Source organism: Parasteatoda tepidariorum, chromosome 2 (genome assembly GCF_982258835.1).
Source record: "Parasteatoda tepidariorum strain Cologne lab strain chromosome 2, Ptep-v5.0, whole genome shotgun sequence".
Taxonomy (NCBI): Eukaryota; Metazoa; Arthropoda; class Arachnida; order Araneae; family Theridiidae; genus Parasteatoda; species Parasteatoda tepidariorum.
In genome coordinates this window covers 47,606,831-47,629,059 of record NC_141756.1, presented here as the reverse complement: position 1 = coordinate 47,629,059, position 22,229 = coordinate 47,606,831, and the positions used below count along the sequence as shown (strand labels likewise).

The window sequence follows — 22,229 nt, the reverse complement described above, 5'->3', positions numbered from 1 at the left end:
ATCCGGGCTCAATCCGTTAGTTCTGATAAAAAGATAAAGTATTATAAGTATAAAATAGAAGAAAGAGAAAGAATCGCCCGATCGCGGAAGACAGAGAGAATTTTCCAAGTATAAAATAGAAGTAAAAAAAGGGATCGTCCGAACAGAGACTCAAACCCTGGACCGTTAGGTTAAAATCCTAACGCTCTACCGACTGAGCTATCCGGGCTCAATCCGTTAGTGCCGATAAACAGATAAAATATTATAAGTATAAAATAGAAGAAAGAGAAAGAATCGCCCGATCGCGGAAGGAAGACAAAATATTCCAAGTATAAAATACAAGTAAAGAAAGAGATCGCCCGAACAGGGACTCGATCCCTGGACCGTTAGGGTAAAAGCCTAACGCTCTTCCGACTGAGCTATCCGGGCTCAAACTGTTAGTGCCGATAAACAGATAAAATATTATAAGTATAAAATAGAAGAAGGAGAAAGAATCGCCCGAACGCGGATGACTGATAAAATATTCCAAGTATAAAATACAAGTAAAAAAAGAGATCGCCCGAACAGGGACTCGAACCCTGGACCGTTAGGTTAAAAGCCTAACGCTCTACCGACTGAGCTTTTCGGGCTCAATCCGTTAGTGCCGATAAACAGATAAAATATTATAAGTATAAAATAGAAGAAAGAGAAAGAATCACCCGACTGCGGAAGACAGATCGAATTTACCAAGTATTAAATAGAAGTAAAAAAAGGGATCGCCCGAACAGGGACTCGAACCCAGGACCGTTAGGTTAATAGCCTAATGCTCTAGCGACTGAGCTATCCGGGCTCAATCCGTTAGTGCCGATAAACAGATAAAATATTATAAGTATAAAAAAGAAGAAAGAGAAAGAATCGCCCGATCGCGGAAGACAGATAGAATTTTCCAAGTATAAAATAGAAGTAAAAAAAGGGATCACCCGAACAGGGACTCGAACCCTGGACCGTTAGGTTAAAAGCCTAACGCTCTACCGACTGAGCTATCCGAGCTCAATCCGTTAGTTCCGATAAAAAGATAAAATATTATAAGTATAAAATAGAAGAAAGAGAAAGAATCGCCCGATCGCGGAAGACAGATAGAATTTTCAAAGTATAAAATAGAAGTAAAAAAAGGGATCGCCCGAACAGGGACTCGATCCCTGGACCGTTAGGTTAAAAGCCTAACGCGCTACCGACTGAGCTATCCGGGCGCAATCAGTTAGTGCCGATAAACAGATAAAATATTATAAGTATAAAATAGAAGAAAGAGAAAGAATCGCCGGATTGCGGAAGACAGATAGAATTTTCCAAGTATAAAATAGAAGTAAAAAAAGGGATCGCCCGAACAGGGACACGAACCCTGGACCGTTAGGTTAAAAGCCTAACGCTCTACCGACTGAGCTATCCGGGCGCAATCCGTTAGTTCCGATAAAAAGACAAAATATTATAAGTATAAAATAGAAGAAACAGAAAGAATCGCCCGATCGCGGAAGACAGATAGAATTTTCCAAGTATAAAATAGAAGTAAAAAAAGGGATCGCCCGAACAGGGACTCGAACCCTGGACAGTTAGGTTAAAAGCCTAACGCTCTACCGACTGAGCTATCCGGGCTCAATCCATTAGTGCCGATAAACAGATAAAATATTATAAGTATAAAATAGAAGAAAGAGAAAGAATCGCCCGATCGCGGAAGACAGATAGAATTTTCCAAGTATAAAATAGAAGTAAAAAAAGGGATCGCCCGAACAGGGACTCGAACCCTGGACCGTTAGGTTAAAAGCCTAACGCTCTACCGACTGAGCTATCCGGGCTCAATCCGTTAGTTCCGATAAAAAGATAAAATATTATAAGTATAAAATAGAAGAAAGAGAAAGAATCGCCCGATCGCGGAAGACAGAATTTTCCAAGTATAAAATAGAAGTAAAAAAAGGGATCGCCCGAACAGGGACTCGAACCCTGGACTGTTAGGTTAAAAGCCTAACGCTCTACCGACTGAGCTATCCGGGCTCAATCCGTTAGTTATGATAAAAAGATAAAATATTATAAGTATAAAATAGAAGAAAGAGAAAGAATCGCCCGATCGCGGAAGACTGATAGAATTTTCCAAGTATAAAATAGAAGTAAAAAAAGGGATCGCCCGAACAGGGACTCGAACCCTGGACCGTTAGGTTAAAAGCCTAACGCTCTACCGACTGAGCTTTTCGGGCTCAATCCGTTAGTGCCGATAAACAGATAAAATATTATAAGTATAAAATAGAAGAAAGAGAAAGAATCACCCGACTGCGGAAGACAGATCGAATTTACCAAGTATTAAATAGAAGTAAAAAAAGGGATCGCCCGAACAGGGACTCGAACCCAGGACCGTTAGGCTAATAGCCTAATGCTCTACCGACTGAGCTATCCGGGCTCAATCCGTTAGTGCCGATAAACAGATAAAATATTATAAGTATAAAATAGAGGAAAGAGAAAGAATCGCCCGATCGCGCAAGACAGATAGAATTTTCAAAGTATAAAATACAAGTTAAAAAAGGGATCGCCCGAACAGAGACTCGAACCCTGGACCGTTAGGTTAAAAGTCTAACGCTCTACCTGCAGAGCTATCCGGGCTCAAGCCGTTAGTTCCGATAAAAAGATAAAATATTATAAGTATAAAATAGAAGAAAGAGAAAGAATCGCCCGATCGCGGAAGACAGATAGAATTTTCCAAGTATAAAATAGAAGTAAAAAAAGGGATCGCCCGAACAGGGACTCGAACCCTGGACCGTTAGGTTAAAAGCCTAACGCTCTACCGACTGAGCTATCCGGGCTCAATCCGTTAGTTATGATAAAAAGATAAAATATTATAAGTATAAAATAGAAGAAAGAGAAAGAATCGCCCGATCGCGGAAGACAGATAGAATTTTCCAAGTATAAAATAGAAGTAAAAAAAGGGATCGCCCGAACAGGGACTCGAACCCTGGACCGTTAGGTTAAAAGCCTAACGCTCTAACGACTGAGCTATCCGGGCTCAATCCGTTAGTTCCGATAAAAAGATAAAATATTATAAGTATAAAATAGAAGAAAGAGAAAGAATCACCCGATCGCGGAAGACAGATAGAATTTTCCAAGTATAAAATAGAAGTAAAAAAAGGGATCCCCCGAACAGGGACTCTAACCCTGGACCGTTAGGTTAAAAGCCTAACGCTCTACCGTCTGAGCTATCCGGGCTCAAACCGTTAGTGCCGATAAACAGATAAAATATTATAAATATAAAATAGAAGAAGGAGAAAGAATCGCCCGAACGCGGATGACTGATAAAATATTCCAAGTATAAAATACAAGTAAAAAAAGAGATCGCCCGAACAGGGACTCGAACCCTGGACCGTTAGGTTAAAAGCCTAACGCTCTACCGACTGAGCTATCCGGGCTCAATCCGTTAGTGCCGATAAACAGATAAAATATTATAAGTATAAAAAAGAAGAAAGAGAAAGAATCGCCCGATCGCGGAAGACAGATAGAATTTTCCAAGTATAAAATAGAAGTAAAAAAAGGGATCACCCGAACAGGGACTCGAACCCTGGACCGTTAGGTTAAAATCCTAACGCTCTACCGACTGAGCTATCCGAGCTCAATCCGTTAGTTCCGATAAAAAAGATAAAATATTATAAGTATAAAATAGAAGAAAGAGAAAGAATCGCCCGATCGCGGAAGACAGATAGAATTTTCAAAGTATAAAATAGAAGTAAAAAAAGGGATCGCCCGAACAGGGACTCGAACCCTGGACCGTTAGGTTAAAAGCCTAACGCGCTACCGACTGAGCTATCCGGGCTCAATCAGTTAGTGCCGATAAACAGATAAAATATTATAAGTATAAAATAGAAGAAAGAGAAAGAATCGCCGGATTGCGGAAGACAGATAGAATTTTCCAAGTATAAAATAGAAGTAAAAAAAGGGATCGCCCGAACAGGGACACGAACCCTGGACCGTTAGGTTAAAAGCCTAACGCTCTACCGACTGAGCTATCCGGGCGCAATCCGTTAGTTCCGATAAAAAGACAAAATATTATAAGTATAAAATAGAAGAAACAGAAAGAATCGCCCGATCGCGGAAGACAGATAGAATTTTCCAAGTATAAAATAGAAGTAAAAAAAGGGATCGCCCGAACAGGGACTCGAACCCAGGACCGTTAGGTTAATAGCCTAATGCTCTAGCGACTGAGCTATCCGGGCTCAATCCGTTAGTGCCGATAAACAGATAAAATATTATAAGTATAAAAAAGAAGAAAGAGAAAGAATCGCCCGATCGCGGAAGACAGATAGAATTTTCCAAGTATAAAATAGAAGTAAAAAAAGGGATCACCCGAACAGGGACTCGAACCCTGGACCGTTAGGTTAAAAGCCTAACGCTCTACCGACTGAGCTATCCGAGCTCAATCCGTTAGTTCCGATAAAAAGATAAAATATTATAAGTATAAAATAGAAGAAAGAGAAAGAATCGCCCGATCGCGGAAGACAGATAGAATTTTCAAAGTATAAAATAGAAGTAAAAAAAGGGATCGCCCGAACAGGGACTCGATCCCTGGACCGTTAGGTTAAAAGCCTAACGCGCTACCGACTGAGCTATCCGGGCGCAATCAGTTAGTGCCGATAAACAGATAAAATATTATAAGTATAAAATAGAAGAAAGAGAAAGAATCGCCGGATTGCGGAAGACAGATAGAATTTTCCAAGTATAAAATAGAAGTAAAAAAAGGGATCGCCCGAACAGGGACACGAACCCTGGACCGTTAGGTTAAAAGCCTAACGCTCTACCGACTGAGCTATCCGGGCGCAATCCGTTAGTTCCGATAAAAAGACAAAATATTATAAGTATAAAATAGAAGAAACAGAAAGAATCGCCCGATCGCGGAAGACAGATAGAATTTTCCAAGTATAAAATAGAAGTAAAAAAAGGGATCGCCCGAACAGGGACTCGAACCCTGGACAGTTAGGTTAAAAGCCTAACGCTCTACCGACTGAGCTATCCGGGCTCAATCCATTAGTGCCGATAAACAGATAAAATATTATAAGTATAAAATAGAAGAAAGAGAAAGAATCGCCCGATCGCGGAAGACAGATAGAATTTTCCAAGTATAAAATAGAAGTAAAAAAAGGGATCGCCCGAACAGGGACTCGAACCCTGGACCGTTAGGTTAAAAGCCTAACGCTCTACCGACTGAGCTATCCGGGCTCAATCCGTTAGTTCCGATAAAAAGATAAAATATTATAAGTATAAAATAGAAGAAAGAGAAAGAATCGCCCGATCGCGGAAGACAGAATTTTCCAAGTATAAAATAGAAGTAAAAAAAGGGATCGCCCGAACAGGGACTCGAACCCTGGACTGTTAGGTTAAAAGCCTAACGCTCTACCGACTGAGCTATCCGGGCTCAATCCGTTAGTTATGATAAAAAGATAAAATATTATAAGTATAAAATAGAAGAAAGAGAAAGAATCGCCCGATCGCGGAAGACTGATAGAATTTTCCAAGTATAAAATAGAAGTAAAAAAAGGGATCGCCCGAACAGGGACTCGAACCCTGGACCGTTAGGTTAAAAGCCTAACGCTCTACCGACTGAGCTTTTCGGGCTCAATCCGTTAGTGCCGATAAACAGATAAAATATTATAAGTATAAAATAGAAGAAAGAGAAAGAATCACCCGACTGCGGAAGACAGATCGAATTTACCAAGTATTAAATAGAAGTAAAAAAAGGGATCGCCCGAACAGGGACTCGAACCCAGGACCGTTAGGCTAATAGCCTAATGCTCTACCGACTGAGCTATCCGGGCTCAATCCGTTAGTGCCGATAAACAGATAAAATATTATAAGTATAAAATAGAGGAAAGAGAAAGAATCGCCCGATCGCGCAAGACAGATAGAATTTTCAAAGTATAAAATACAAGTTAAAAAAGGGATCGCCCGAACAGAGACTCGAACCCTGGACCGTTAGGTTAAAAGTCTAACGCTCTACCTGCAGAGCTATCCGGGCTCAAGCCGTTAGTTCCGATAAAAAGATAAAATATTATAAGTATAAAATAGAAGAAAGAGAAAGAATCGCCCGATCGCGGAAGACAGATAGAATTTTCCAAGTATAAAATAGAAGTAAAAAAAGGGATCGCCCGAACAGGGACTCGAACCCTGGACCGTTAGGTTAAAAGCCTAACGCTCTACCGACTGAGCTATCCGGGCTCAATCCGTTAGTTATGATAAAAAGATAAAATATTATAAGTATAAAATAGAAGAAAGAGAAAGAATCGCCCGATCGCGGAAGACAGATAGAATTTTCCAAGTATAAAATAGAAGTAAAAAAAGGGATCGCCCGAACAGGGACTCGAACCCTGGACCGTTAGGTTAAAAGCCTAACGCTCTAACGACTGAGCTATCCGGGCTCAATCCGTTAGTTCCGATAAAAAGATAAAATATTATAAGTATAAAATAGAAGAAAGAGAAAGAATCACCCGATCGCGGAAGACAGATAGAATTTTCCAAGTATAAAATAGAAGTAAAAAAAGGGATCCCCCGAACAGGGACTCTAACCCTGGACCGTTAGGTTAAAAGCCTAACGCTCTACCGTCTGAGCTATCCGGGCTCAAACCGTTAGTGCCGATAAACAGATAAAATATTATAAGTATAAAATAGAAGAAGGAGAAAGAATCGCCCGAACGCGGATGACTGATAAAATATTCCAAGTATAAAATACAAGTAAAAAAAGAGATCGCCCGAACAGGGACTCGAACCCTGGACCGTTAGGTTAAAAGCCTAACGCTCTACCGACTGAGCTATCCGGGCTCAATCCGTTAGTGCCGATAAACAGATAAAATATTATAAGTATAAAAAAGAAGAAAGAGAAAGAATCGCCCGATCGCGGAAGACAGATAGAATTTTCCAAGTATAAAATAGAAGTAAAAAAAGGGATCACCCGAAGAGGGACTCGAACCCTGGACCGTTAGGTTAAAATCCTAACGCTCTACCGACTGAGCTATCCGAGCTCAATCCGTTAGTTCCGATAAAAAAGATAAAATATTATAAGTATAAAATAGAAGAAAGAGAAAGAATCGCCCGATCGCGGAAGACAGATAGAATTTTCAAAGTATAAAATAGAAGTAAAAAAAGGGATCGCCCGAACAGGGACTCGAACCCTGGACCGTTAGGTTAAAAGCCTAACGCGCTACCGACTGAGCTATCCGGGCTCAATCAGTTAGTGCCGATAAACAGATAAAATATTATAAGTATAAAATAGAAGAAAGAGAAAGAATCGCCGGATTGCGGAAGACAGATAGAATTTTCCAAGTATAAAATAGAAGTAAAAAAAGGGATCGCCCGAACAGGGACACGAACCCTGGACCGTTAGGTTAAAAGCCTAACGCTCTACCGACTGAGCTATCCGGGCGCAATCCGTTAGTTCCGATAAAAAGACAAAATATTATAAGTATAAAATAGAAGAAACAGAAAGAATCGCCCGATCGCGGAAGACAGATAGAATTTTCCAAGTATAAAATAGAAGTAAAAAAAGGGATCGCCCGAACAGGGACTCGAACCCTGGACAGTTAGGTTAAAAGCCTAACGCTCTACCGACTGAGCTATCCGGGCTCAATCCATTAGTGCCGATAAACAGATAAAATATTATAAGTATAAAATAGAAGAAAGAGAAAGAATCGCCCGATCGCGGGAGACAGATAGAATTTTCCAAGTATAAAATAGAAGTTAAAAAAGGGTTCGCCCGAACAGGGACTCGAACCCTGGACCGTTAGGTTAAAAGCCTAACGCTCTACCGACTGAGCTATCCGGGCTCAATCCGTTAGTACCGATAAAAAGATAAAATATTATAAGTATAAAATAGAAGAAAGAGAAAGAATCGCCCGATCGCGGAAGACAGATAGAATTTTCCAAGTATAAAATAGAAGTAAAAAAAGGGATCGCCCGAACAAGGACTCGAACCCTGGACTGTTAGGTTAAAAGCCTAACGCTCTACCGACTGAGCTATCCGGGCTCAATCCGTTAGTTATGATAAAAAGATAAAATATTATAAGTATAAAATAGAAGAAAGAGAAAGAATCGCCCGATCGCGGAAGACAGATAGAATTTTCCAAGTATAAAATAGAAGTAAAAAAAGGGATCGCCCGAACAGGGACTCGAACCCTGGACCGTTAGGTTAAAAGCCTAACGCTCTACCGACTGAGCTATCCGGGATCAATCCGTTAGTTATGATAAAAAGATAAAATATTATAAGTATAAAATAGAAGAAAGAGAAAGAATCGCCCGATCGCGGAAGACAGATAGAATTTTCCAAGTATAAAATAGAAGTAAAAAAAGGGATCGCCCGAACAGGGACTCGAACCCTGGACCGTTAGGTTAAAACCCTAACGCTCTACCGACTGAGCTATCCGGGCTCAATCCGTTAGTGCCGATAAACAGATAAAATATTATAAGTATAAAATAGAAGAAAGAGAAAGAATCGCCCGATCGCGGAAGGAAGACAAAATATTCCAAGTATAAAATACAAGTAAAGAAAGAGATCGCCCGAACAGGGACTCGATCCCTGGACCGTTAGGGTAAAAGCCTAACGCTCTACCGACTGAGCTATCCGGGCTCAAACCGTTAGTGCCGATAAACAGATAAAATATTATAAGTATAAAATAGAAGAAGGAGAAAGAATCGCCCGAACGCGGATGACTGATAAAATATTCCAAGTATAAAATACAAGTAAAAAAAGAGATCGCCCGAACAGGGACTCGAACCCTGGACCGTTAGGTTAAAAGCCTAACGCTCTACCGACTGAGCTTTTCGGGCTCAATCCGTTAGTGCCGATAAACAGATAAAATATTATAAGTATAAAATAGAAGAAAGAGAAAGAATCACCCGACTGCGGAAGACAGATCGAATTTACCAAGTATTAAATAGAAGTAAAAAAAGGGATCGCCCGAAAAGGGACTCGAACCCAGGACCGTTAGGTTAATAGCCTAATGCTCTACCGACTGAGCTATCCGGGCTCAATCCGTTAGTGCCGATAAACAGATAAAATATTATAAGTATAAAATAGAAGAAAGAGAAAGAATCGCCCGATCGCGGAAGGAAGACAAAATATTCCAAGTATAAAATACAAGTAAAGAAAGAGATCGCCCGAACAGGGACTCGATCCCTGGACCGTTAGGGTAAAAGCCTAACGCTCTACCGACTGAGCTATCCGGGCTCAAACCGTTAGTGCCGATAAACAGATAAAATATTATAAGTACAAAATAGAAGAAAGAGAAAGAATCACCCGATCGCGGAAGACAGATCGAATTTTCCAAGTATTAAATAGAAGTAAAAAAAAGGGATCGCCCGAACAGGGACTCGAACCCTGGACCGTTAGGTTAAAAGCCTAACGCTCTAACGACTGAGCTATCCGGGCTCAATCCGTTTGTTCCGATAAAAAGATAAAATATTATAAGTATAAAATAGAAGAAAGAGAAAGAATCACCCGATCGCGGAAGACAGATAGAATTTTCCAAGTATAAAATAGAAGTAAAAAAAGGGATCCCCCGAACAGGGACTCGAACCCTGGACCGTTAGGTTAAAAGCCTAACGCTCTACCGTCTGAGCTATCCGGGCTCAAACCGTTAGTGCCGATAAACAGATAAAATATTATAAGTATAAAATAGAAGAAGGAGAAAGAATCGCCCGAACGCGGATGACTGATAAAATATTCCAAGTATAAAATACAAGTAAAAAAAGAGATCGCCCGAACAGGGACTCGAACCCTGGACCGTTAGGTTAAAAGCCTAACGCTCTACCGACTGAGCTATCCGGGCTCAATCCGTTAGTGCCGATAAACAGATAAAATATTATAAGTATAAAAAAGAAGAAAGAGAAAGAATCGCCCGATCGCGGAAGACAGATAGAATTTTCCAAGTATAAAATAGAAGTAAAAAAAGGGATCACCCGAACAGGGACTCGAACCCTGGACCGTTAGGTTAAAATCCTAACGCTCTACCGACTGAGCTATCCGAGCTCAATCCGTTAGTTCCGATAAAAAAGATAAAATATTATAAGTATAAAATAGAAGAAAGAGAAAGAATCGCCCGATCGCGGAAGACAGATAGAATTTTCAAAGTATAAAATAGAAGTAAAAAAAGGGATCGCCCGAACAGGGACTCGAACCCTGGACCGTTAGGTTAAAAGCCTAACGCGCTACCGACTGAGCTATCCGGGCTCAATCAGTTAGTGCCGATAAACAGATAAAATATTATAAGTATAAAATAGAAGAAAGAGAAAGAATCGCCGGATTGCGGAAGACAGATAGAATTTTCCAAGTATAAAATAGAAGTAAAAAAAGGGATCGCCCGAACAGGGACACGAACCCTGGACCGTTAGGTTAAAAGCCTAACGCTCTACCGACTGAGCTATCCGGGCGCAATCCGTTAGTTCCGATAAAAAGACAAAATATTATAAGTATAAAATAGAAGAAACAGAAAGAATCGCCCGATCGCGGAAGACAGATAGAATTTTCCAAGTATAAAATAGAAGTAAAAAAAGGGATCGCCCGAACAGGGACTCGAACCCTGGACAGTTAGGTTAAAAGCCTAACGCTCTACCGACTGAGCTATCCGGGCTCAATCCATTAGTGCCGATAAACAGATAAAATATTATAAGTATAAAATAGAAGAAAGAGAAAGAATCGCCCGATCGCGGGAGACAGATAGAATTTTCCAAGTATAAAATAGAAGTTAAAAAAGGGTTCGCCCGAACAGGGACTCGAACCCTGGACCGTTAGGTTAAAAGCCTAACGCTCTACCGACTGAGCTATCCGGGCTCAATCCGTTAGTTCCGATAAAAAGATAAAATATTATAAGTATAAAATAGAAGAAAGAGAAAGAATCGCCCGATCGCGGAAGACAGATAGAATTTTCCAAGTATAAAATAGAAGTAAAAAAAGGGATCGCCCGAACAAGGACTCGAACCCTGGACTGTTAGGTTAAAAGCCTAACGCTCTACCGACTGAGCTATCCGGGCTCAATCCGTTAGTTATGATAAAAAGATAAAATATTATAAGTATAAAATAGAAGAAAGAGAAAGAATCGCCCGATCGCGGAAGACAGATAGAATTTTCCAAGTATAAAATAGAAGTAAAAAAAGGGATCGCCCGAACAGGGACTCGAACCCTGGACCGTTAGGTTAAAAGCCTAACGCTCTACCGACTGAGCTATCCGGGATCAATCCGTTAGTTATGATAAAAAGATAAAATATTATAAGTATAAAATAGAAGAAAGAGAAAGAATCGCCCGATTGCGGAAGACAGATAGAATTTTCCAAGTATAAAATAGAAGTAAAAAAAGGGATCGCCCGAACAGGGACTCGAACCCTGGACCGTTAGGTTAAAACCCTAACGCTCTACCGACTGAGCTATCCGGGCTCAATCCGTTAGTGCCGATAAACAGATAAAATATTATAAGTATAAAATAGAAGAAAGAGAAAGAATCGCCCGATCGCGGAAGGAAGACAAAATATTCCAAGTATAAAATACAAGTAAAGAAAGAGATCGCCCGAACAGGGACTCGATCCCTGGACCGTTAGGTTAAAAGCCTAACGCTCTACCGACTGAGCTATCCGGGCTCAATCCGTTAGTGCCGATAAACAGATAAAATATTATAAGTACAAAATAGAAGAAAGAGAAAGAATCACCCGATCGCGGAAGACAGATCGAATTTTCCAAGTATTAAATAGAAGTAAAAAAAGGGATCGCCCGAACAGGGACTCGAACCCAGGACCGTTAGGTTAATAGCCTAATGCTCTACCGACTGAGCTATCCGGGCTCAATCCGTTAGTGCCGATAAACAGATAAAATATTATAAGTATAAAATAGAGGAAAGAGAAAGAATCGCCCGATCGCGCAAGACAGATAGAATTTTCCAAGTATAAAATACAAGTTAAAAAAGGGATCGCCCGAACAGAGACTCGATCCCTGGACCGTTAGGTTAAAAGCCTAACGCTCTACCTGCAGAGCTATCCGGGCTCAAGCCGTTAGTTCCGATAAAAAGATAAAATATTATAAGTATAAAATAGAAGAAAGAGAAAGAATCGCCCGATCGCGGAAGACAGATAGAATTTTCCAAGTATAAAATAGAAGTAAAAAAAGGGATCGCCCGAACAGGGACTCTTACCCTGGACCGTTAGGTTAAAAGCCTAACGCTCTACCGACTGAGCTATCCGGGCTCAATCCGTTAGTTCCGATAAAAAGATAAAATATTATAAGTATAAAATAGAAGAAAGAGAAAGAATCGCCCGATCGCGGAAGACAGATAGAATTTTCCAAGTATAAAATAGAAGTAAAAAAAGGGATCGCCCGAACAGGGACTCGATCCCTGGACCGTTAGGTTAAAAGCCTAACGCTCTACCGACTGAGCTATCCGGGCTCAATCCGTTTGTTCCGATAAAAAGATAAAATATTATAAGTATAAAATAGAAGAAAGAGAAAGAATCGCCCGATCGCGGAAGACAGATAGAATTTTCCAAGTATAAAATAGAAGTAAAAAAAGGGATCGCCCGAACAGGGACTCGAACCCTGGACCGTTAGGTTAAAAGCCTAACGCTCTAACGACTGAGCTATCCGGGCTCAATCCGTTAGTTCCGATAAAAAGATAAAATATTATAAGTATAAAATAGAAGAAAGAGAAGGCATCACCCGATCGCGGAAGACAGATAGAATTTTCCAAGTATAAAATAGAAGTAAAAAAAGGGATCCTCCGAACAGTGACTCTAACCCTGGACCGTTAGGTTAAAATCCTAACGCTCTACCGTCTGAGCTATCCGGGCTCATTCCGTTAGTTCCGATAAACAGATAAAATATTATAAGTATAAAATAGAAGAAAGAGAAAGAATCGCCCGATCGCGGAAGACAGATAGAATTTTCCAAGTATAAAATAGAAGTAAAAAAGGGATCGCCCGAACAGGGACTCGAACCCTGGACCGTTAGGTTAAAAGCCTAACTCTCTACCGAATGAGCTATCCGGGCTCAATCCGTTAGTTCCGATAAAAAGATAAAGTATTATAAGTATAAAATAGAAGAAAGAGAAAGAATCGCCCGATCGCGGAAGACAGAGAGAATTTTCCAAGTATAAAATAGAAGTAAAAAAAGGGATCGTCCGAACAGAGACTCGAACCCTGGACCGTTAGGTTAAAACCCTAACGCTCTACCGACTGAGCTATCCGGGCTCAATCCGTAAGTGCCGATAAACAGATAAAATATTTTAAGTATAAAATAGAAGAAAGAGAAAGAATCGCCCGATCGTGGAAGGAAGACAAAATATTCCGAGTATAAAATACAAGTAAATAAAGAGATCGCCCGAACAGGGACTCGATCCCTGGACCGTTAGGGTAAAAGCCTAACGCTCTACCGACTGAGCTATCCGGGCTCAAACGGTTAGTGCCGATAAACAGATAAAATATTATAAGTATAAAATAGAGGAAAGAGAAAGAATCGCCCGATCGCGCAAGACAGATAGAATTTTCCAAGTATAAAATACAAGTTAAAAAAGGGATCGCCCGAACAGAGACTCGAACCCTGGACCGTTAGGTTAAAAGTCTAACGCTCTACCTGCAGAGCTATCCGGGCTCAAACCGTTAGTTCCGATAAAAAGATAAAATATTATAAGTATAAAATAGAAGAAAGAGAAAGAATCGCCCGATCGCGGAAGACAGATAGAATTTTCCAAGTATAAAATAGAAGTAAAAAAAGGGATCGCCCGAACAGGGACTCGAACCGTGGACCGTTAGGTTAAAAGCCTAACGCTCTACCGACTGAGCTATCCGGGCTCAATCCGTTAGTTATGATAAAAAGATAAAATATTATAAGTATAAAATAGAAGAAAGAGAAAGAATCGCCCGATCGCGGAAGACAGATAGAATTTTCCAAGTATAAAATAGAAGTAAAAAAAGGGATCGCCCGAACAGGGACTCGAACCCTGGACCGTTAGGTTAAAAGCCTAACGCTCTACCGTCTGAGCTATCCGGGCTCAATCCGTTTGTTCCGATAAAAAGATAAAATATTATAAGTATAAAATAGAAGAAAGAGAAAGAATCACCCGATCGCGGAAGACAGATAGAATTTTCCAAGTATAAAATAGAAGTAAAAAAAGGGATCCCCCGAACAAGGACTCTAACCCTGGACCGTTAGGCTAAAAGCCTAACGCTCTACCGTCTGAGCTATCCGGGCTCAAACCGTTAGTGCCGATAAACAGATAAAATATTATAAGTATAAAATAGAAGAAGGAGAAAGAATCGCCCGAACGCGGATGACTGATAAAATATTCCAAGTATAAAATACAAGTAAAAAAAGAGATCGCCCGAACAGGGACTCGAACCCTGGCCCGTTAGGTTAAAAGCCTAACGCTCTACCGACTGAGCTATCCGGGCTCAATCCGTTAGTGCCGATAAACAGATAAAATATTATAAGTATAAAATAGAAGAAAGAGAAAGAATCACCCGATCGCGGAAGACAGATCGAATTTTCCAAGTATTAAATAGAAGTAAAAAAAGGGATCGCCCGAACAGGGACTCGAACCCAGGACCGTTAGGTTAATAGCCTAATGCTCTACCGACTGAGCTATCCGGGCTCAATCCGTTAGTGCCGATAAACAGATAAAACATTATAAGTATAAAATAGAGGAAAGAGAAAGAATCGCCCGATCGCGCAAGACAGATAGAATTTTCCAAGTATAAAATACAAGTTAAAAAGGGATCGCCCGAACAGAGACTCGATCCCTGGACCGTTAGGTTAAAAGCCTAACGCTCTACCTGCAGAGCTATCCGGGCTCAAGCCGTTAGTTCCGATAAAAAGATATAATATTATAAGTATAAAATAGAAGAAAGAGAAAGAATCGCCCGATCGCGGAAGACAGATAGAATTTTAAAAGTATAAAATAGAAGTAAAAAAAGGGATCGCCCGAACAGGGACTCGAACCCTGGACCGTTAGGTTAAAAGCCTAACGCTCTACCGACTGAGCTATCCGGGCTCAATCCGTTAGTTCCGATAAAAAGATAAAATATTATAAGTATAAAATAGAAGAAAGAGAAAGAATCGCCCGATCGCGGAAGACAGATAGAATTTTCCAAGTATAAAATAGAAGTAAAAAAAGGGATCGCCCGAACAGGGACTCGAACCCTGGACCGTTAGGTTAAAAGCCTAACGCTCTACCGACTGAGCTATCCGGGCTCAATCCGTTTGTTCCGATAAAAAGATAAAATATTATAAGTATAAAATAGAAGAAAGAGAAAGAATCGCCCGATCGCGGAAGACAGATAGAATTTTCCAAGTATAAAATAGAAGTAAAAAAAGGGATCGCCCGAACAGGGACTCGAACCCTGGACCGTTAGGTTAAAAGCCTAACGCTCTAACGACTGAGCTATCCGGGCTCAATCCGTTAGTCCCGATAAAAAGATAAAATATTATAAGTATAAAATAGAAGAAAGAGAAAGAATCACCCGATCGCGGAAGACAGATAGAGTTTTCCAAGTATAAAATAGAAGTAAAAAAAGGGATCCCCCGAACAGGGACTCTAACCCTGGACCGTTAGGTTAAAAGCCTAACGCTCTACCGTCTGAGCTATCCGGGCTCATTCCGTTAGTTCCGATAAACAGATAAAATATTATAAGTATAAAATAGAAGAAAGAGAAAGAATCGCCCGATCGCGGAAGACAGATAGAATTTTCCAAGTATAAAATAGAAGTAAAAAAGGGATCGCCCGAACAGGGACTCGAACCCTGGACCGTTAGGTTAAAAGCCTAACTCTCTACCGACTGAGCTATCCGGGCTCAATCCGTTAGTTCCGATAAAAAGATAAAGTATTATAAGTATAAAATAGAAGAAAGAGAAAGAATCGCCCGATCGCGGAAGACAGAGAGAATTTTCCAAGTATAAAATAGAAGTAAAAAAAGGGATCGTCCGAACAGAGACTCGATCCCTGGACCGTTAGGTTAAAACCCTAACGCTCTACCGACTGAGCTATCCGGGCTCAATCCGTAAGTGCCGATAAACAGATAAAATATTTTAAGTATAAAATAGAAGAAAGAGAAAGAATCGCCCGATCGCGGAAGGAAGACAAAATATTCCGAGTATAAAATACAAGTAAATAAAGAGATCGCCCGAACAGGGACTCGATCCCTGGACCGTTAGGGTAAAAGCCTAACGCTCTACCGACTGAGCTATCCGGGCTCAAACGGTTAGTGCCGATAAACAGATAAAATATTATAAGTTTAAAATAGAAGAAGGAGAAAGAATTGCCCGAAGGCGGATGACTGATAAAATATTCCAAGTATAAAATACAAGTAAAAAAAGAGATCGCCCGAACAGGGACTCGAACCCTGGACCGTTAGGTTAAAAGCCTAACGCTCTACCGACTGAGCTATCCGGGCTCAATCCGTTAGTTCCGATAAAAAGATAAAATATTATAAGTATAAAATAGAAGAAAGAGAAAGAATCGCCCGATCGCGGAAGACAGATAGAATTTTCCAAGTATAAAATAGAAGTAAAAAAAGGGATCGCCCGAACAGGGACTCGAACCCTGGACCGTTAGGTTAAAAGCCTAACGCTCTACCGACTGAGCTATCCGGGCTCAATCCGTTTGTTCCGATAAAAATATAAAATATTATAAGTATAAAATAGAAGAAAGAGAAAGAATCGCCCGATCGCGGAAGACAGATAGAATTTTCCAAGTATAAAATAGAAGTAAAAAAAGGGATCGCCCGAACAGGGACTCGAACCCTGGACCGTTAGGTTAAAAGCCTAACGCTCTAACGACTGAGCTATCCGGGCTCAATAAGTTAGTTCCGATAAAAAGATAAAATATTATAAGTATAAAATAGAAGAAAGAGAAAGAATCAGCCGATCGCGGAAGACAGATAGAATTTTCCAAGTATAAAATAGAAGTAAAAAAAGGGATCCCCCGAACAGGGACTCTAACCCTGGACCGTTAGGTTAAAAGCCTAACGCTCTACCGTCTGAGCTATCCGGGCTCATTCCGTTAGTTCCGATAAACAGATAAAATATTATAAGTATAAAATAGAAGAAAGAGAAAGAATCGCCCGATCGCGGAAGACTGATAAAATATTCCAAGTATAAAATACAAGTAAAAAAAGAGATCGCCCGAACAGGGACTCGAACCCTGGACCGTTAGGGTAAAAGCCTAACGCTCTACCGACTGAGCTATCCGGGCTCAAACGGCTAGTGCCGATAAACACATAAAATATTATAAGTATAAAATAGAAGAAGGAGAAAGAATCGCCCGAACGCGGATGACTGATAAAATATTCCAAGTATAAAATACAAGTAAAAAAAGAGATCGCCCGAACAGGGACTCGAACCCTGGACCGTTAGGTTAAAAGCCTAACGCTCTACCGACTGAGCTATCCGGGCTCAATCCGTTAGTGCCGATAAACAGATAAAATATTATAAGTATAAAATAGAAGAAAGAGAAAGAATCACCCGATCGCGGAAGACAGATCGAATTTTCCAAGTATTAAATAGAAGTAAAAAAAGGGATCGCCCGAACAGGGACTCGAACCCAGGACCGTTAGGTTAATAGCCTAATGCTCTACCGACTGAGCTATCCGGGCTCAATCCGTTAGTGCCGATAAACAGATAAAATATTATAAGTATAAAATAGAGGAAAGAGAAAGAATCGCCCGATCGCGCAAGACAGATAGAATTTTCCAAGTATAAAATACAAGTTAAAAAGGGATCGCCCGAACAGAGACTCGATCCCTGGACCGTTAGGTTAAAAGCCTAACGCTCTACCTGCAGAGCTATCCGGGCTCAAGCCGTTAGTTCCGATAAAAAGATATAATATTATAAGTATAAAATAGAAGAAAGAGAAAGAATCGCCCGATCGCGGAAGACAGATAGAATTTTCCAAGTATAAAATAGAAGTAAAAAAAGGGATCGCCCGAACAGGGACTCGAACCCTGGACCGTTAGGTTAAAAGCCTAACGCTCTACCGACTGAGCTATCCGGGCTCAATCCGTTAGTTCCGATAAAAAGATAAAATATTATAAGTATAAAATAGAAGAAAGAGAAAGAATCGCCCGATCGCGGAAGACAGATAGAATTTTCCAAGTATAAAATAGAAGTAAAAAAAGGGATCGCCCGAACAGGGACTCGAACCCTGGACCGTTAGGTTAAAAGCCTAACGCTCTACCGACTGAGCTATCCGGGCTCAATCCGTTTGTTCCGATAAAAAGATAAAATATTATAAGTATAAAATAGAAGAAAGAGAAAGAATCGCCCGATCGCGGAAGACAGATAGAATTTTCCAAGTATAAAATAGAAGTAAAAAAAGGGATCGCCCGAACAAGGACTCGAACCCTGGACCGTTAGGTTAAAAGCCTAACGCTCTAACGACTGAGCTATCCGGGCTCAATCCGTTAGTCCCGATAAAAAGATAAAATATTATAAGTATAAAATAGAAGAAAGAGAAAGAATCACCCGATCGCGGAAGACAGATAGAGTTTTCCAAGTATAAAATAGAAGTAAAAAAAGGGATCCCCCGAACAGGGACTCTAACCCTGGACCGTTAGGTTAAAAGCCTAACGCTCTACCGTCTGAGCTATCCGGGCTCATTCCGTTAGTTCCGATAAACAGATAAAATATTATAAGTATAAAATAGAAGAAAGAGAAAGAATCGCCCGATCGCGGAAGACAGATAGAATTTTCCAAGTATAAAATAGAAGTAAAAAAGGGATCGCCCGAACAGGGACTCGAACTCTGGACCGTTAGGTTAAAAGCCTAACTCTCTACCGACTGAGCTATCCGGGCTCAATCCGTTAGTTCCGATAAAAAGATAAAGTATTATAAGTATAAAATAGAAGAAAGAGAAAGAATCGCCCGATCGCGGAAGACAGAGAGAATTTTCCAAGTATAAAATAGAAGTAAAAAAAGGAATCGTCCGAACAGAGACTCGAACCCTGGACCGTTAGGTTAAAACCCTAACGCTCTACCGACTGAGCTATCCGGGCTCAATCCGTAAGTGCCGATAAACAGATAAAATATTTTAAGTATAAAATAGAAGAAAGAGAAAGAATCGCCCGATCGCGGAAGGAAGACAAAATATTCCGAGTATAAAATACAAGTAAATAAAGAGATCGCCCGAACAGGGACTCGATCCCTGGACCGTTAGGGTAAAAGCCTAACGCTCTACCGACTGAGCTATCCGGGCTCAAACGGTTAGTGCCGATAAACAGATAAAATATTATAAGTTTAAAATAGAAGAAGGAGAAAGAATTGCCCGAAGGCGGATGACTGATAAAATATTCCAAGTATAAAATACAAGTAAAAAAAGAGATCGCCCGATCAGGGACTCGAACCCTGGACCGTTAGGTTAAAAGCCTAACGCTCTACCGACTGAGCTATCCGGGCTCAATCCGTTAGTTCCGATAAAAAGATAAAATATTATAAGTATAAAATAGAAGAAAGAGAAAGAATCGCCCGATCGCGGAAGACAGATAGAATTTTCCAAGTATAAAATAGAAGTAAAAAAAGGGATCGCCCGAACAGGGACTCGAACCCTGGACCGTTAGGTTAAAAGCCTAACGCTCTACCGACTGAGCTATCCGGGCTCAATCCGTTTGTTCCGATAAAAAGATAAAATATTATAAGTATAAAATAGAAGAAAGAGAAAGAATCGCCCGATCGCGGAAGACAGATAGAATTTTCCAAGTATAAAATAGAAGTAAAAAAAGGGATCGCCCGAACAGGGACTCGAACCCTGGACCGTTAGGTTAAAAGCCTAACGCTCTAACGACTGAGCTATCCGGGCTCAATAAGTTAGTTCCGATAAAAAGATAAAATATTATAAGTATAAAATAGAAGAAAGAGAAAGAATCAGCCGATCGCGGAAGACAGATAGAATTTTCCAAGTATAAAATAGAAGTAAAAAAAGGGATCCCCCGAACAGGGACTCTAACCCTGGACCGTTAGGTTAAAAGCCTAACGCTCTACCGTCTGAGCTATCCGGGCTCATTCCGTTAGTTCCGATAAACAGATAAAATATTATAAGTATAAAATAGAAGAAAGAGAAAGAATCGCCCGATCGCGGAAGACTGATAAAATATTCCAAGTATAAAATACAAGTAAAAAAAGAGATCGCCCGAACAGGGACTCGAACCCTGGACCGTTAGGGTAAAAGCCTAACGCTCTACCGACTGAGCTATCCGGGCTCAAACGGCTAGTGCCGATAAACACATAAAATATTATAAGTATAAAATAGAAGAAGGAGAAAGAATCGCCCGAACGCGGATGACTGATAAAATATTCCAAGTATAAAATACAAGTAAAAAAAGAGATCGCCCGAACAGGGACTCGAACCCTGGACCGTTAGGTTAAAAGCCTAACGCTCTACCGACTGAGCTATCCGGGCTCAATCCGTTAGTGCCGATAAACAGATAAAATATTATAAGTATAAAATAGAAGAAAGAGAAAGAATCGCCCGATCGCGCAAGACAGATAGAATTTTCCAAGTAGAAAATACAAATTAAAAAAGCGATCGCCCGAACAGAGACTCGAACCCTGGACCGTTAGGTTAAAAGCCTAACGCTCTACCTGCAGAGCTATCCGGGCTCAAGCCGTTAGTGCCGATAAACAGATAAAATATTATATGTATAAAATAGAAAAAAGAGAAAGAATCACCCGATCGCGGAAGACAGATAAAATATTCCAAGTATAAAATACAAGTAAAAAAAGGGATCGCCCGAACAGGAACTCGAACCCTGGACCGTTAGGTAAAAAGCCTACCGCTCTACCGACTGAGCTATCCGGTCTCAATCCGTTAGTGCCGATAAACAGATAAAATATTATAAGTATAAAATAGAAGAAAGAGAAAGAATCGCCCGATCGCGGAAGACAGACAAAATATTCCAAGTATAAAATACAAGAAAAACAAGGGATCGCCGAACAGGGACTCGAACCCTGGACCGTTAGGGTAAAAGCCTAACGCTCTACCGACTGAGCTATCCGGGCTCAATCCGTTAGTGCCGATAAACAGATTAAATATTATAAGTATAAAATAGAAGAAAGAGAAAGAATCGCCCGATCGCGGAAGACAGATAGAATTTTCCAAGTATAAAATAGAAGTAAAAAAAGGGATCGCCCGAACAGGGACTCGAACCCTGGACCGTTAGGTTAAAAGCCTAACGCTCTACCGACTGAGCTATCCGGGCTCAATCCGTTAGTGCCGATAAACAGATAAAATATTATAAGTATAAAATAGAAGAAAGAGAAAGAATCACCCGATCGCGGAAGACGGATCGAATTTTCCAAGTATTAAATAGAAGTAAAATAAGGGATCGCCCGAACAGGGACTCGAACCCTGGACCGTTAGGTTAAAAGCCTAACGCTCTACCTACAGAGCTATCCGGGCTCAATCCGTTAGTTTCGATAAACAGATAAAATATTACAAGTATAAAATAGAAGAAAGAGAAAGAATCACCCGATCGCAGAAGACAGATCGAATTTTCTAAGTATTAAATAGAAGTAAAAAAAGGGATCGCCCGAACAGGCACTCGAACCCTGGACCGTTAGGTTAAAAGCCTAATGCTCTACCGAGTGAGCTATACGGGCTCAATCCGTTAGTGCCGATAAACAGATAAAATATTATAAGTATAAAATAGAAGAAAGAGAAAGAATCACCCGATCGCAGAAGACAGATCGAATTTTCTAAGTATTAAATAGAAGTAAAAAAAGGGATCGCCCGAACAGGCTCTCGAACCCTGGACCGTTAGGTTAAAAGCCTAATGCTCTACCGACTGAGCTATCCGGGCTCTTTCCGTTTGTGCCGATAAACAGATAAAATATTATAAGTATAAAATAGAAGAAAGAATCGCCCGATCGCGGAAGACAGATAGAATTTTCCAAGTATAAAATAGAAGTAAAAAAAGGGATCGCCCGAACAGGGACTCGAACCCTGGACCGTTAGGTTAAAAGCCTAACGCTCTACCGACTGAGCTATCCGGGCTCAAACCGTTAGTGCCGAAAATCAGATAAAATATTATAAGTATAAAATAGAAGAAAGAGAAAGAATCGCCCGATTGCGGAAGACAGATAAAATATTCCAAGTATAAAATACAAGTAAAAAAAGAGATCACCCGAACAGGGACTCGAACCGTGGACCGTTAGGTTAAAACCCTAACGCTCTACCGACTGAGCTATCCGGGCTCAATCCGTTAGTGCCGATAAACAGATAAAATATTAT

General features: G+C 40.5%; 29 non-coding genes across 29 annotated transcripts; all 29 read right to left on the bottom strand.

Moving 5' to 3' along the window:
* Positions 1-735: 735 nt before the first annotated feature.
* Positions 736-808, bottom strand: TRNAN-AUU (transfer RNA asparagine (anticodon AUU)). Its single transcript has one exon. It is a non-coding gene; the product is annotated as a tRNA-Asn (tRNA).
* Positions 809-1,735: 927 nt separating this feature from the next.
* TRNAK-UUU (transfer RNA lysine (anticodon UUU)) lies at positions 1,736-1,808 on the bottom strand. Its single transcript has one exon. It is a non-coding gene; the product is annotated as a tRNA-Lys (tRNA).
* Positions 1,809-2,331: 523 nt separating this feature from the next.
* TRNAN-AUU (transfer RNA asparagine (anticodon AUU)) lies at positions 2,332-2,404 on the bottom strand. Its single transcript has one exon. It is a non-coding gene; the product is annotated as a tRNA-Asn (tRNA).
* A 327-nt stretch (positions 2,405-2,731) lies between these two features.
* TRNAK-UUU (transfer RNA lysine (anticodon UUU)) lies at positions 2,732-2,804 on the bottom strand. Its single transcript has one exon. It is a non-coding gene; the product is annotated as a tRNA-Lys (tRNA).
* A 527-nt stretch (positions 2,805-3,331) lies between these two features.
* Positions 3,332-3,404, bottom strand: TRNAK-UUU (transfer RNA lysine (anticodon UUU)). The gene has a single exon. It is a non-coding gene; the product is annotated as a tRNA-Lys (tRNA).
* A 728-nt stretch (positions 3,405-4,132) lies between these two features.
* On the bottom strand, positions 4,133-4,205 carry TRNAN-AUU (transfer RNA asparagine (anticodon AUU)). The gene has a single exon. It is a non-coding gene; the product is annotated as a tRNA-Asn (tRNA).
* A 927-nt stretch (positions 4,206-5,132) lies between these two features.
* Positions 5,133-5,205, bottom strand: TRNAK-UUU (transfer RNA lysine (anticodon UUU)). Its single transcript has one exon. It is a non-coding gene; the product is annotated as a tRNA-Lys (tRNA).
* Positions 5,206-5,728: 523 nt separating this feature from the next.
* Positions 5,729-5,801, bottom strand: TRNAN-AUU (transfer RNA asparagine (anticodon AUU)). Its single transcript has one exon. It is a non-coding gene; the product is annotated as a tRNA-Asn (tRNA).
* A 327-nt stretch (positions 5,802-6,128) lies between these two features.
* Positions 6,129-6,201, bottom strand: TRNAK-UUU (transfer RNA lysine (anticodon UUU)). Its single transcript has one exon. It is a non-coding gene; the product is annotated as a tRNA-Lys (tRNA).
* Positions 6,202-6,728: 527 nt separating this feature from the next.
* Positions 6,729-6,801, bottom strand: TRNAK-UUU (transfer RNA lysine (anticodon UUU)). Its single transcript has one exon. It is a non-coding gene; the product is annotated as a tRNA-Lys (tRNA).
* Positions 6,802-7,729: 928 nt separating this feature from the next.
* TRNAK-UUU (transfer RNA lysine (anticodon UUU)) lies at positions 7,730-7,802 on the bottom strand. Its single transcript has one exon. It is a non-coding gene; the product is annotated as a tRNA-Lys (tRNA).
* Positions 7,803-8,929: 1,127 nt separating this feature from the next.
* On the bottom strand, positions 8,930-9,002 carry TRNAN-AUU (transfer RNA asparagine (anticodon AUU)). The gene has a single exon. It is a non-coding gene; the product is annotated as a tRNA-Asn (tRNA).
* Positions 9,003-9,730: 728 nt separating this feature from the next.
* TRNAK-UUU (transfer RNA lysine (anticodon UUU)) lies at positions 9,731-9,803 on the bottom strand. The gene has a single exon. It is a non-coding gene; the product is annotated as a tRNA-Lys (tRNA).
* A 928-nt stretch (positions 9,804-10,731) lies between these two features.
* TRNAK-UUU (transfer RNA lysine (anticodon UUU)) lies at positions 10,732-10,804 on the bottom strand. The gene has a single exon. It is a non-coding gene; the product is annotated as a tRNA-Lys (tRNA).
* Positions 10,805-11,731: 927 nt separating this feature from the next.
* Positions 11,732-11,804, bottom strand: TRNAN-AUU (transfer RNA asparagine (anticodon AUU)). The gene has a single exon. It is a non-coding gene; the product is annotated as a tRNA-Asn (tRNA).
* A 2,526-nt stretch (positions 11,805-14,330) lies between these two features.
* TRNAK-UUU (transfer RNA lysine (anticodon UUU)) lies at positions 14,331-14,403 on the bottom strand. Its single transcript has one exon. It is a non-coding gene; the product is annotated as a tRNA-Lys (tRNA).
* Positions 14,404-14,530: 127 nt separating this feature from the next.
* TRNAN-AUU (transfer RNA asparagine (anticodon AUU)) lies at positions 14,531-14,603 on the bottom strand. Its single transcript has one exon. It is a non-coding gene; the product is annotated as a tRNA-Asn (tRNA).
* Positions 14,604-14,929: 326 nt separating this feature from the next.
* On the bottom strand, positions 14,930-15,002 carry TRNAK-UUU (transfer RNA lysine (anticodon UUU)). Its single transcript has one exon. It is a non-coding gene; the product is annotated as a tRNA-Lys (tRNA).
* Positions 15,003-15,129: 127 nt separating this feature from the next.
* TRNAK-UUU (transfer RNA lysine (anticodon UUU)) lies at positions 15,130-15,202 on the bottom strand. The gene has a single exon. It is a non-coding gene; the product is annotated as a tRNA-Lys (tRNA).
* Positions 15,203-16,328: 1,126 nt separating this feature from the next.
* TRNAK-UUU (transfer RNA lysine (anticodon UUU)) lies at positions 16,329-16,401 on the bottom strand. The gene has a single exon. It is a non-coding gene; the product is annotated as a tRNA-Lys (tRNA).
* A 127-nt stretch (positions 16,402-16,528) lies between these two features.
* TRNAK-UUU (transfer RNA lysine (anticodon UUU)) lies at positions 16,529-16,601 on the bottom strand. The gene has a single exon. It is a non-coding gene; the product is annotated as a tRNA-Lys (tRNA).
* A 727-nt stretch (positions 16,602-17,328) lies between these two features.
* Positions 17,329-17,401, bottom strand: TRNAK-UUU (transfer RNA lysine (anticodon UUU)). Its single transcript has one exon. It is a non-coding gene; the product is annotated as a tRNA-Lys (tRNA).
* Positions 17,402-17,528: 127 nt separating this feature from the next.
* Positions 17,529-17,601, bottom strand: TRNAN-AUU (transfer RNA asparagine (anticodon AUU)). The gene has a single exon. It is a non-coding gene; the product is annotated as a tRNA-Asn (tRNA).
* A 326-nt stretch (positions 17,602-17,927) lies between these two features.
* On the bottom strand, positions 17,928-18,000 carry TRNAK-UUU (transfer RNA lysine (anticodon UUU)). The gene has a single exon. It is a non-coding gene; the product is annotated as a tRNA-Lys (tRNA).
* Positions 18,001-18,127: 127 nt separating this feature from the next.
* TRNAK-UUU (transfer RNA lysine (anticodon UUU)) lies at positions 18,128-18,200 on the bottom strand. Its single transcript has one exon. It is a non-coding gene; the product is annotated as a tRNA-Lys (tRNA).
* Positions 18,201-19,526: 1,326 nt separating this feature from the next.
* Positions 19,527-19,599, bottom strand: TRNAK-UUU (transfer RNA lysine (anticodon UUU)). The gene has a single exon. It is a non-coding gene; the product is annotated as a tRNA-Lys (tRNA).
* Positions 19,600-20,326: 727 nt separating this feature from the next.
* On the bottom strand, positions 20,327-20,399 carry TRNAK-UUU (transfer RNA lysine (anticodon UUU)). The gene has a single exon. It is a non-coding gene; the product is annotated as a tRNA-Lys (tRNA).
* A 726-nt stretch (positions 20,400-21,125) lies between these two features.
* Positions 21,126-21,198, bottom strand: TRNAK-UUU (transfer RNA lysine (anticodon UUU)). The gene has a single exon. It is a non-coding gene; the product is annotated as a tRNA-Lys (tRNA).
* Positions 21,199-21,919: 721 nt separating this feature from the next.
* On the bottom strand, positions 21,920-21,992 carry TRNAK-UUU (transfer RNA lysine (anticodon UUU)). The gene has a single exon. It is a non-coding gene; the product is annotated as a tRNA-Lys (tRNA).
* Positions 21,993-22,229: the final 237 nt, after the last annotated feature.